General features: G+C 31.3%; 1 protein-coding gene across 2 annotated transcripts in view; it reads left to right on the top strand.

Annotated features, from left to right (window-relative positions):
• Positions 1–12,909, top strand: part of LOC145293953 (uncharacterized) — a 225,614-nt gene that overhangs the window by 81,979 nt on the left and 130,726 nt on the right. The window lies entirely within an intron of this gene.

A 12,909-nucleotide genomic window follows, 5' to 3' on the forward strand; every position in this document is an offset into this window, starting at 1 on the left:
TACAGCATGGAAGTCCAGTTTGGTGCAGATTTAAGCAAATGTTCGGATCTAACAAACTTAAATGTTTTTTTTATAGAGAAGTATTATCATTATTTATATTCTGTTTTGGAATAGTTACTTTTAAAATAAGTGAAATATTAATTTTCTTGCCAACTGCGATTACAAAACAATCATCTTTTGTAGATCAGACAATCTAATTTTTTGTAAAGCAGGTGTCAAAGGTGGTAACGCATGTACAAGCAAGGTACGCATATATTTGTGACTTAGTCACTAATTTATTCACTTTATTTTTCTTTTTAAAATAGTCGATATTGTTTTTCTGAAGTTATTTTTACTGAATAAAAACCTCAAACAACAACAACAAAAAAACTTTCATAAGAATAATTTATCTTTTTATATTTCTTTTTCAACTTTAAAATGTCTTTGATCTTGGAAGTTTTTATTAGCTATCTGTAATCGTATTAATGATGAAGACCTCACTAAGTTCCTTTGAACTTCATTCTTTGCTGCTTGTATTTTTTTTAGGAGCTGGCTGAGCACAACTTTAAAGCAATATTGAATAGCGAGTGCCATGTTATTGATTATCTGCTATCTGTCATGATGCGACCACCCATTGTTCTATATCACCAACATATAATGAATTTCACTATCCTTTTATTTAAGCAAAATCTTTATTATATATATATTAAGCTTATGCATTTAAAAATTGTGTTATAATTCTATTGCCAGAATCAAATTAAAAATTTTTTTTTTTATTTCTGCAAGAATATTTGGTTATAGCCAAAATCGTCTGCTCTTTTTGTCTTCCAGTTTCTGCTGTTAATTTGACTGGATAATTAGACATGGTCAAGCAGACAAGAAAACCATTCTTAACTTGGCAGAAAAGGGAGAGGGATTTAAGTTATCAGATACTTGTTAATCAAAATGGACCATACCTTGCTTGTCACTCTCATTCTATCAGAAACTGGACGTCAACAGAGCAGACAACCGACTATAACTGAATATTTTATGTTATCACAATATTTTTCATTTGTATGTTTACAATTAAATTCTTTTATTTAAATGTATCCTCTTAAATCCTTGCTATTGCCATCATATTCGGTTTAACCTTTGTTTTACATTCTGCCATATGGTAGATGAGATAACGAAATTAATTTCCAAACTAACCTATCTCTAGCCAGACCTTTATCCCTCTTTCTCTCAAAATGCATACTTATCACTTCCTCTCATGTTTTCTTTGACTTTCCCCTCTGAGCAGGATCTGTCATCTTAACTGTTCTATATCTATTAACCCCAAAACTCTCATTCAGTCTTTCAACGTGACCATACCATTAAAGTCTCCTATTCTGCAATCATTTCTCTATACTGTCGAGATTTAATCTTCTGAGATTATTAGCTGTCTTTAAGAATGACATTACACATCGATTGTATCGTTCTGATATCATTTCTCTCTATGCATTGCATGTCATCAACCCTCGCTTCACACATCATCACATTGCATACACGTGCCTGATAGACAGTTGTCAGCTTTTGAATAAGTAATGGGATTTAAAATGTTGATTATTCAAGATTGTTTAGCCTTTGATGAGCATGACGGTATCCGGTGTGAATTCAGTTCTGTTGGTTTATAATAAGAACGAGTTTAGCACGACATCATGTCTAATGTCGGTCAAATGAAAATGTTTTTCATTCTTTTCATACATCTTACTTACACTTAGAAAATCCTGTGTCTTGCAATGCATGAGACAATCAAAATATACTGTTTTCGATCTGAAGCCAGATCCACAGTGTTCCTTCAGTTTCTTTCCATTGCAATCAAATCTCTCACTTGTCTGCTTCCAGTATATTTTTGGTTTTCCTTTTTTCTATCAGGGGTGCATTGAAGCATTTGGTTGGCAATTTTCTTTGGGGCCAATCTTAGAGTATATCTGAGCCAGCCTGGATGTCATTTGCAGATTATTAACAATACTATCTGCTGGTTAGTATGATCTTTGACTTCTTGGTTTGATGGTTCGATTGCTCCATTTTATCTCCAGAATCTTTCTGAAGGCACTTGTAATCAAATGCATCTAATTTCTTCTCTTGACTGATTTTAAGATGCCAAGTTTCACTTCCATAAGCAGTGTGGACAAGACGTTGTTGTTACAAAATCTCAATTTAGACCTGAGAGTAAATTTTTGTTTTCCAGATCTTTCAGAGTTGGTTAAATGCTGCCAGGACTTTATCTATCCTCTACTGCAACTCATAGTCTATACTGCTTTCTTTGTTTATGAAGCTTTCATACATCATTTTAATATTATTTACCTGAAAGAAACAAATTCTATTTTGTGGGGATGCTTTGTTTTGGGATTTTTTTTTTCTTCATTTCTGAATAGTTTGGAGAAAGTATATTTATATGCCTTCTGGCAGTAGCTCAAAAACCAAAGATGTAATTGGGCTTTCTGACTCTAGTAATCTACAGAATCTATTGGTTAACATTGACTTGTCTTCATTCTCTTGTTATTTTGGTTGCAGTTTAATTTCTGCATAATATTATGACAATGTTAACCTAAAATGGGTTTCCCAAGAAGAGTGTTTTGTGCATGTAGGAAAAGGGGGGGGGGGCAAACACTGGTACAATATTATCTGTTGGCTGAACCAGACACAGCATATTCTTGCAGATGCAGAAATTACGGTAGCTAACAGAAAAAAAATGAATAAAAGGAACTTATGTCAAAATAAAAATGCAGCAGAACAAATAATAAAACATTTAAAGCAAGAACATAACGCACACTATGTTTATTTTATGAAAAATTTTTAATGGAATAACATATATATATATATATATATATATATATATATATATATATTTATTTATTTATTTATTTATTTTTTTTTTGCATGAAAGAATTATATTAAAAAAACAACATAATTTTTCCACTTTTGGTTCGGCTTTTGAGTCAGACAAAAAATTTTAACCATAACCTACTTTTGTTGCTTTTGGTAACAGTTATTTGTTGACTATATATATATATGATGAAAATAATGGAAATAGTATTCTGACAAAATAGAGAAAATAAAAAGGAACGAACTGAAACGTTGATGAACACATAATACGGCTTGTTCCTTTTTATTCTCTCTCTCTCTCTCTCTCTCTCTCTCTATCTATATATATATATATACACACACACATTTTTATTTTCTTTTTTCTGTTGGAAATTCTTGCATCGCCAATTCACGCTTTAATCAATGTACAATTTAACATGTTTGCTTTTCTCATCTTCTGATTGGATAAGCACTTTGGCATCTTCTGGCTGTTTATGTGAACAGTTGGAAAAAGATGAATGAAAATTCAATTTAGTCCAGTTAAAAAGTCATACCAGTACCAAAAAACAAAACCCTGCCATTTTAACTATAAACATTTCTCTGATTGGGTACTTGCTTTTTGTCTGTCCGAGGAATGGTCACTACCAAATTCCTCTCTCAATTTTTGGGCTACAGACTTGAAACTTGAGATATAGGGGATTTGGACCTGTGGAACAGATACAATTTGGTGTTTAGCCAGTAAAAATAGTTGCTAAAGGGTAAAAATTGAAAAATTTTGAACTTGGTAGGCATAAGTTGACTTAACTTTTTACTGCCAGAATATTTTTTATACAGTAAATAAATTTTTCAATCATAAAACCCACACATGACGGAATTTAACATGCACCTGACACACGAACATAAACAAACCCCTCATTTACTTATTGAACCATGCATAGACCTGTACTTTGAAGACCAGTTGACTGACACACCATAAGAGAAGAAATATTGCTTTTTTTTTGAAAGGTGACTTGAAAGTGCAGTTTGATGGTAAAGGTTAAAGTGCACATGTTTAAATATGCATTTATATATCTAAGTTGGTTAATTTGTAAAGCTTTGATATGAATGTCGTCTTAGCTCAGATGTTAACAAATAATGCTGGATAGCTAAATGTTGTAATTTCGATTCCAGCTGATGGTATCGAAGTAATTTTTTTTTTTTTTAAATCATTACTATATATTGGATACAATGTGATAATCAATAGAATATTGGCTATATAATAACAAATATGAAGTCTGTATAAATTAAAGTATCATGTTTAAGATATTTTGTGATATTTCAAGTCCAACATAAACAAATTCCTGATTAATCGTCCCCTTAAGTAAGACGCTTTATCAAATCTCCAATATCAACTATTACTACAATATTATCCCATTGATTATTGTACACAAAATAACCCTTATCCCCGAGTGGCTTACCGGCCTTGATAAGTGGTGATCCCCATGTAAAAAAAAAAAAAAAGTATCTACCATCTGTTCAATTACATACCATTAATCCCAATAAGTCAAAGATCTATGAATATATTTACACTCCTGCATGCCGACTACAATTGCACTCAGAGATAGTTATAATCCTAAAATCCCTGCAAGTCTTAGGATTCTATTTTTTTTTTTTTTTTTTTTTTTTTTTTTTACTGCTAATCGAGTGATCGTCTAATCTGCTAGAGAAAACTAATCAATATCATATCACCTAGGTTGATCAAGACCTAACAGAAGTTTTTGTTAATAATTATCGTAAGGTTGTCTATTTATTTTTTTCTCATGTATGATTTTCATAAGTTTATATTATTTGGCTTTATCTTTTAATCAGAGATAGGGATTTGGCATAATCACGTTGATATACCACTTCTAACTAGATTATAGAAGTTAAGCAATGTTGGATCTGGTTGGTACCAGATGAGTGATGATTTGAAAATATCAGGTGCTGTATGTCGGAGGATGTTGACAGCTTGATGACTGAATGTCATCTCCTCCGATGGGGATCTACTAATGACAACGTGGGAATTTGATATTACCATAGCTTCCACCTTTGGAGGAAGCTACCCCAAACCCGCTTCTGGATTCCATTGGAGAAAAAGAATAAATTTAAAAAAAAGAAAAGAAATAGATAAATAAATGAAAAAAAAAAAAAAGATAAATAATGACTCTTGACTTCCAACTTTGGACTTCTATAAAAATGTCCAATTTCCAATCCTATCATAAAAATGTCTAACTTCTGATTCTCGGATCAACTTTACAAAAAAAAAAAAAAGAAAAAAAGCTACTACATTTCTTAATATTTTTTAATACAATCTTAAACCGAATTTCTTGTGTATGTTCAGTGTACTTGGTGAGACTTTAAATATAAAGAGAATGTGATAATTACAGGCAGTTTAAAAGTTGTCAGTGAAAAAAAGCCCTTTGTCATATTCGTTTGTCCGAACATTTAACCTTTTCTATTTTGTCAGCCTTTTCATCTTTTTTAATGTCAGCTTTCACATGAAGTCAGCTTAACTTGAAGTGAAGTAGAAATTGACTGAGGCTATAAAAATATTAATAGGGTTAATAAAACAAAACCATCTTCAATCATCTTAAATCAATCAATAAGGATTTAAATTAAAGTTGGTAAAGTGTGTACATCTGCTTTGGCTTACGTATCTTAATCGTTAAATGATTTTTTTTTTTATTTAACAGATTGCAATAATTACATATCTCAAACTAAAATTTCATTTTCATTATGTCAAAAAAAAAAATTTGTTTAGTATGTGCACATAATTGCAAAACATAAACAAATGATACTAAATTATTTTGATAGCATAAATTAGCCACTGAATTGTGATTGTTCAAAGTTTGTTGGAAATCTGTAAATTTGCCATCTTAGGCTCTATTGGTCGTAAGCCAATTTTTCAGTTTATAATAAAAAGTGTAGGCTTGGAATGAAAATGTAATTTTCATTTTGTATTAAATGAAAATTAGTCATAATGGAAAAATAATTATGAGATCAAACATTAAATCACTTTACTCCTTAAAAGTAAATTTAAAAAAAAAAACATGCAAAAATTACAAAGAAAGACTACATTTTTCATATAAGCTTCCTTCCTTTCAACAGCTTACACATTGAATCTTCAAATAAAAAAATTATTTCATTAAATAATTTTCTTTATTGCAATGATTACAAATCCCAGACCTAAATTTCATTTTAATTATGTCAAAAAATCATTTAGTATGTGCACATCATTGCAAAAGCATAAACAAATGATACTAAATTAACCATCGAATTATGATTGTTCAAAGTTTGTTGGAAATCTGTTAATTTGCCATCTTGGGTTCAATTGGTTGTAAGCCAATTTTTCAGTTTATAACAAAAAGTGTAGTCTTGGAACAAAGGAAAACTCCTTACAAATATAAATTTTATATTGGTTAAATGAAAATTAATCATAATGGAAAAATAATTGAGATTAAACATTAGAAAAAATCACTTTACTCCTTAAAAGTGGAAAAAAAAACCCCAAAAAACCCGCAAGAATGACACAGAAAAGCACCATTGTTTATACAAGATTTCTTTCAACAGCTAACACATTGCATCTTCATAATGATTCATAGCACAATAGAGGTTCAGTGAGATTTTTCTATTAATAATAAATCAATAAAATAATCAGATTTGGATCAAGTTTGATAATAAAAGAAAACTTTAATTCACTAAGCATTTTAACAAGTTGCAATAATTAAATATCTCCAGCCAAAATTTCATTTTTATTATGTCAAAAAATCGTTTAGTATGTACATATAGTTGCAAAACATAAACAATAATACTAAATTATTTTGATAGCGTAAATCAGCCATCAAATCATGATAATTCCAAGTTTGTTGGAAATTAGAAAATTTGTCTGTTATGATATTGATGTACAAGCTAGATTGCACATTGTATAACTAAAAATACAGACTTCAAACAAGTGAAAAATCTTTACAAATATAAATAACATTTTGTGGTAAATCCCCATATAAAATATTTTGATTGCAGAAATTCCTCTCTGGACCAAAGTACCATATGTTTGCAACAACAGGTGCCACATACAAATTTAATACATCTACCCTGACAGCCACTATCTCATGTAGCTTACGACCACCATTCCTGCCACATTCACTTGTGATAATAAAATGCTACATTACATCCGATGAGCAACACCATCACAATCGCCACATCTACAGAGGAAGAAGTTCTATTTTTCTCTCTCAATATTTACTGCTCCCACCGCTACCAGTTGAGACCAGGTTAAGTTCTATATTTTCCTACGGTATTGTACTTGCACTGATATTAACTGGTTACTACATACACATATAATCTTTTCATTTTTTGATTCAAAAATTATAAATTCACTCTTAAATTCCACCCATTTTGATTGGCTGATACCAGACTATTCCTATATTCCGAAATCCACTTCTACAACAAATAAACAAATACTCCAAAAATTATACAGTATGGCATCACTCTCTACAGAAGAAAATCTCGCTTAAAAAAAACTCAACTAAATTAAACATCACTCTACATATTACAATCGTGCTGAAAAAAAAAAAGAATTAAACATTAACTGATTGGCGTCACTAAAAAGAAAACGACAAAATTAAACATAATAACTGATATGCGTTGCTCTATACAGAAGTCAATAACTTTTCTTTTTTTGTGTGTGTAAATTTTTATATTATTTATCTCCATCTCCACAATTTTCTTTAACATGATGACTTTTATAGGTTTTCAGTTATGCTGATTACAAAAATCTCATTTAAATTTGACAGACAAGTACTTTTTGATAGTTGGGGTGTCTATTCCGAAAACCGTTCTTAACATAAGGTTGTTAGAGTTGTCTGTTCCGAAAGCCGTTAACATGGGGAGGTTGGGAGGATTTATTCTGGAAGCTGTTCTTAACATGAGGAGGTTGGTGGTTGACCACAACTGTACTTTAATTTTTTATGAAGGGAGGGGCCTGCATCAACCGGACAATTTTGACTGTTCCTATGATTCATTTTAACAGCTAACACATTGAATCTTCTTAATATAATTCATAGCATATTTTTCTTTTAATAATAAATCAAAAAAAAATCTCATGTGTAACATGTAACACCAAATAAAAACACAATATGATAATAGGGCGAAAGTTTTTTTGAGTATTTAATTTACCTAAGTTTTCAATTTGTAATTTTTGTAAAAACAACTTAGAATCTTACATTAAACTTACTATATTAATGATTGCCACTTTTTATTTTTTTACCATGGGACGATTGTTATATGCATAAAAATAAAATCATGCACACCTAAACTTGAAAAATACTGGGGGAGGGGGGTTCCACATAAAAAAGTAAATCGCCGTTCACTGAAAATAATAACTTGAAAAAGCCTGAAAAGAAAAAAGAAAGAATTGTAGATTTATAAAAAGAAAAGATAAAAAATATTTTTACATCAAAATTTTATCTCAATAACCCAACAAATAAACAAGAGGTAAGTTGAAATTGAAACATATTTCATTTTATTTACTCATTTTTTGCACTCTAAACAAGGCTGGTTTGTGATTTGTAGAAACAATGTTGAAATTGAATTTTTTTTTTCCCCCCCTTTTATTAAGCTATAGTCTTAAAAACTGTGAGCAATAGACAGAGGCTACTAAACTAATTAGGGAATTATTAGGAATATCATGATAGTTAGCCAATATAGAATTCCGAAAATGTGACAGTGATACATGTTCATTTACACAATTCTGAGGCAGCACTTCAGGATTGCAGAACACAGTGTGATTAAGCAGAGGGTTAATGTGAATGTATATCGTTACAGGTTTGGTCTATTCGGTTGCAGCACAGGGCAATATTTAAGCATTGCAATTGAGGGCAAGAACCATGAAATAATCTGTAGGCAACAGAAGCAACTGTTAAATTCGGGCAAGTAAACAGGAAACATGGTCACAGTAAAGAATATGTAGTGTGTGTATATATATATATATATATATATATATATATATATACTAGCATGGGTGCCTGGCGTTGCCTGGGTATTTGGAGATGTATGTTGAGCAAAAAAAAAAAAAACAGTGGTCAATTTTTTTAACTTTGACCCCTTAAAATTGTTTTGGGCTCAAATCAAGTTAATAAGTTAGTCCATGTCCAATGAACCTATATCTAAAATTTCAAGTGTTTAGACCGAAAATTCGAGGAGTTTGGTAGAGTTCTCAAAGGTCAAATCATTAAACTTTGATCCCTTAATCGCCAAATTTCTGGTCGAAAACCGATCACATAGATTTTTCCAAATCTCAGTACGCTGCATATCAAATTTCGAATCTGAAGACTTAAAATTGAGTTATTGCGTAGGGAAATGTACACACACAGATACACAGACAGACACTTTCACGTTTATAGATATATAGATATGATAGCGTGATGCTATGGATGTTCATAAGAATCAGAAAACACCTTACCAACTCCAGTGAACACTAGGGACTTGTATTCCAAGTAGATGATGGGCTAGATTTTATTAGATAACAGCAGAAAGAGCCGAGATTTAATGAGAAACCCTGTTTATTTGCATTCAGTGAATAACTCCATATTACCCCTTTTTTTCTTTTCAAGTTTCAGGTTTTTTTCTTTTCAAGATGACAAATGACATCCTACCTGAGAGCACATCTTTCAAACTTCTCAGCTTAACATTATATCTAATAATTATTGCTTCCATTATGATTAATTTTTATTTACCATCAAATGGCATTGCATTTATAAGAATTTGTTTGAAGCCTATATTTTCAGTTTTATACTGTAGAATTCTGGCTTCTGGACCGATACCATGATGGTAAATTTTCTAATTTCCAACAAAGTTTGAATGGTCATAATTTGGTATCTGATCGAGATACCAAAATGAATTTTCTGTTATTGTTTATACGAGTCCAAATTAAGATTTTAGATATAATGGAAATATAATTTTGGTTTAAGATACCTACTTCATGTCTCAACTTCACATAAGGGAAAATGGGTACATCACTTCTCTAAGTATCATGGGTAATGTGTTTCAGAATATATATACATATATATATATATATATATATATATATATATATACACACACACACACACAGCATAATCGCGTTGACACGCCAGTTTTCGTCAGATTACCGAAGTTAAGCAACATTGAGCCTGGTTAGTATCAGATGGGTGACCATTTGGGAATTCTAGGCGCTGTATGTGCTCTCGCTTATCTCGGCATGTTTCCAGTCAACCTGTACACACACTTCACTTGCCACTAGTATTTAACAATGTCGACTCAGGAGAGGTGTGGTTGGAGATTGTGCACCTCCTACTACAAAAATTTTACGCGCAGGCACCCCTTCGTGGGTATCCATAGTCTATCAAAGACTGAAGGAGCCTTTATATATATATATATATATATATATATATATATATATAATAGCATGATCACATTGATGCACTGGTTTCGTTAGATCATCTAAGTTAAGCAATGATGAGTTTGGCTAATACCAGATTACAGAGTATGGAAATATTAGGCACTTTATGTATTGTGCCGGATATAGAAATTTTGAGTTTAGTATCTGGGTGTGCGTTAAAACCACTGGGTGAGATGTACTCTCAGTCTTCATTAAGACATGCATCTAGAAGGAAAACTCTACTATAAAAACATGAGGTCTACTCTCTTCTTACAATTTGCTCTGACTGAGGTTAGCAGTGGTTCCAAAATGTGTGGATCGTTCAACACCTTATCATTTGTGTGGATTTACAGCAATTTAGTTGCCTGAACCTCATATGTCAGGATTCGACTTGCAACCACTTCAGCAAAAGCAACCTACTCAGTGACGTGCAATATGGTTTCTATCCTGCTAGATTTATAGTTGATTTGCTAACTGTAATATCACACAAAATTAGTGAATCTCTTGACAGGGGCTTTGTTTTCAAAGGCCAACAATGACCAAGATCTCTCTATTGGCCTTAAGCATGTGGTTCAATATATATATATATATATATATATGTATGTATGTATATAACATATAGTCACTGCTCATCAAGGCCTGGAGGATATGGTTATGGGAAGCTATCTCAAAAATAGATGAGTTTGTATATAAAAAGACAGTAACTACAATTCTATATGTAGACTAGTAGAGAGGCGCCAAAAACATTTATCACTCCAGCCATATCTCTTACCGATGTAGCTATCAAAAGATGGATGAGAAAGATTTAATATTAAATGACTTGAAAAAATAAATTAAATTTGAGCATGCGCAGAAAGAAGTAAAAATATGTCGGCAGGTTAAAATGAACATTTTTGCATTTCAACTTGCCGATACATGTTTGTACACGTTATTCATCTATCCAAACAAAGATTTTATTTGTTATAAATCATACTATTTCCTGATGATTTCAGTGCTATGTGACTAGATGTTTAAGAGTTTATCAGTTAAATATTTACACACACACACACACACACACACACACACACACACACAGACATCTACTGTTTTATTTATATAGATAATTGTAGATATAATTTAGATTTATTATGAAAAGAAAATGTTAAATTATCCGGCGTGTTTGTAGATCTATCATTATGAAGTAGTAATTGAATGAAAATGTATTCTATTTCTTACATTTCATATAAATGAAATGACTTAGAATTGGCCTAGATACCCTAGTTTTCTATTTAAAAAAAAAAAAAAAAAAAAAAAAAAAAAAAGAGAGAGAGAATAATCTTGGCAGTTTGCCCCAACCTTTTTGATAGTCAACCTCTTTATGGAATTGTTGACCTTAATGACCCATTCACATATTTTCATATTTGCACTTATTTAATATGTGCATACATTATAAACATTAAACAATATATTTTATATATTTTTTTTATTATTAAATCATTTTTTCTTTTGTTTCGTATTATTTAGATTCTTTGGATTACTGTTCTGGTCTTGAGTGTCATTTTCATAACGTTTCGGTCGATGTAACCTCCGACCATGAAATAAAAGGTTCTGTTTGAAATTTTGTGCAGATTCCAGAGTTTGACAGAAACATTCCAGAGTTCTACGAGATGCACCTGAAGAAGGTCGGAGGTTACATTGGCCAAAACGTTGTGAAAACGATACTCCAGATGAGAACAGTAATTTGAAGAATTCAAATGATACAGATGACTAAGCCTTGTGTCTAGAATTCAGAAACGTAAATTTCTCTTTTGTAGCTATTTTCATCCTAAATCTTTGAAAAAAAACAAAAAACAAAGGTTCCCCCCCCACCCTCCTTGAAAACAAAAACAAACCTCAAAATATTCAAGTATAATAATCATAATAACTAGTGGGACCTGTGGAAATTCCACAGAGTTCTCATTCATATGTAATATATTGATGTTGGCATTCTGTAGATGTTCAGTATAAATGGAGACGCTCTGATATTATTGTAGCTTTTTTTGTTAAAACTGCAAAAGCATTTATCTCAACAAGCACGAACGCACAGTAAAGACTGCTTAAAGTGTGCTTAAATATGATATTTTAATTCTTGCAGATTTCGTCTATTATTATAGTTAATATTCTATTGATTTTTATATGTTATAAAGTTGTGATTTCAACAATAAAAAAAATATGTCCATATGACTTGGGTGCATTAGCTTGAATCGAAACCGAAATAAAAACTTATGAAAAAAATAAATGTATATATAACTTGAGTTTCTTCAGCCATAATCGAAACCAAAACCAAAACTTATGAAAAATTCTTGATAAAATTATTTATAAAAAAATAGATGATTTGAGTGCCATCAGTTATAGTCAAAACCAAAACTTATGAAGAATTCTTGGTAAAATTATTTATTAGATGAGTAGACACACCTTCCTATGAGCAGACAGGGGAAGGGAACTAGTAGGCGAGTGAAGGTGCAGGCCTCTACTGAGCAGTAGGTCTAATAGTCTTGAAAGGAGGGACTCGACGATCTTCAGGTTACCAATTCCTTCCGGCTCCTAAGAATGCGCTGCTTTCTTTTCCACAACATGAGTAGCGACGACCAAATTTCTGATGTTAACTGATGACTAGATTCCACTTAAGCTTTAACAAAATGGTATGTCCC

This window comes from Euprymna scolopes, chromosome 15 (genome assembly GCF_053919585.1).
Source record: "Euprymna scolopes isolate OS-2025 chromosome 15, ASM5391958v1, whole genome shotgun sequence".
Classification (NCBI taxonomy): Eukaryota; Metazoa; Mollusca; class Cephalopoda; order Sepiida; family Sepiolidae; genus Euprymna; species Euprymna scolopes.